Raw genomic sequence first — 221 nt, 5'->3', positions numbered from 1 at the left:
TTTGTCCCCCCCACCATCGCTTGACAACCAATGCTGGTGTGTTTACGTCCCTGTAACTTAGCGGTTCGGCAAAAGAGTCTGATAGAATAAGTACCAGGCCTCCAAAGAATAAATCCTGGGGTCGATTTGCTTGACTAAAGGCGGTGCTCCAGCATGGCCACAGTCAAATGACTGAAACAAGTAAAAGAGTAAAGAGTATATATATGTGCGTTTGTTTGTGT

The sequence above is a fragment of the Octopus bimaculoides genome, chromosome 19 (genome assembly GCF_001194135.2).
Source record: "Octopus bimaculoides isolate UCB-OBI-ISO-001 chromosome 19, ASM119413v2, whole genome shotgun sequence".
NCBI lineage: Eukaryota > Metazoa > Mollusca > Cephalopoda > Octopoda > Octopodidae > Octopus > Octopus bimaculoides.
Note: the sequence above shows the minus strand (reverse complement) of the source record.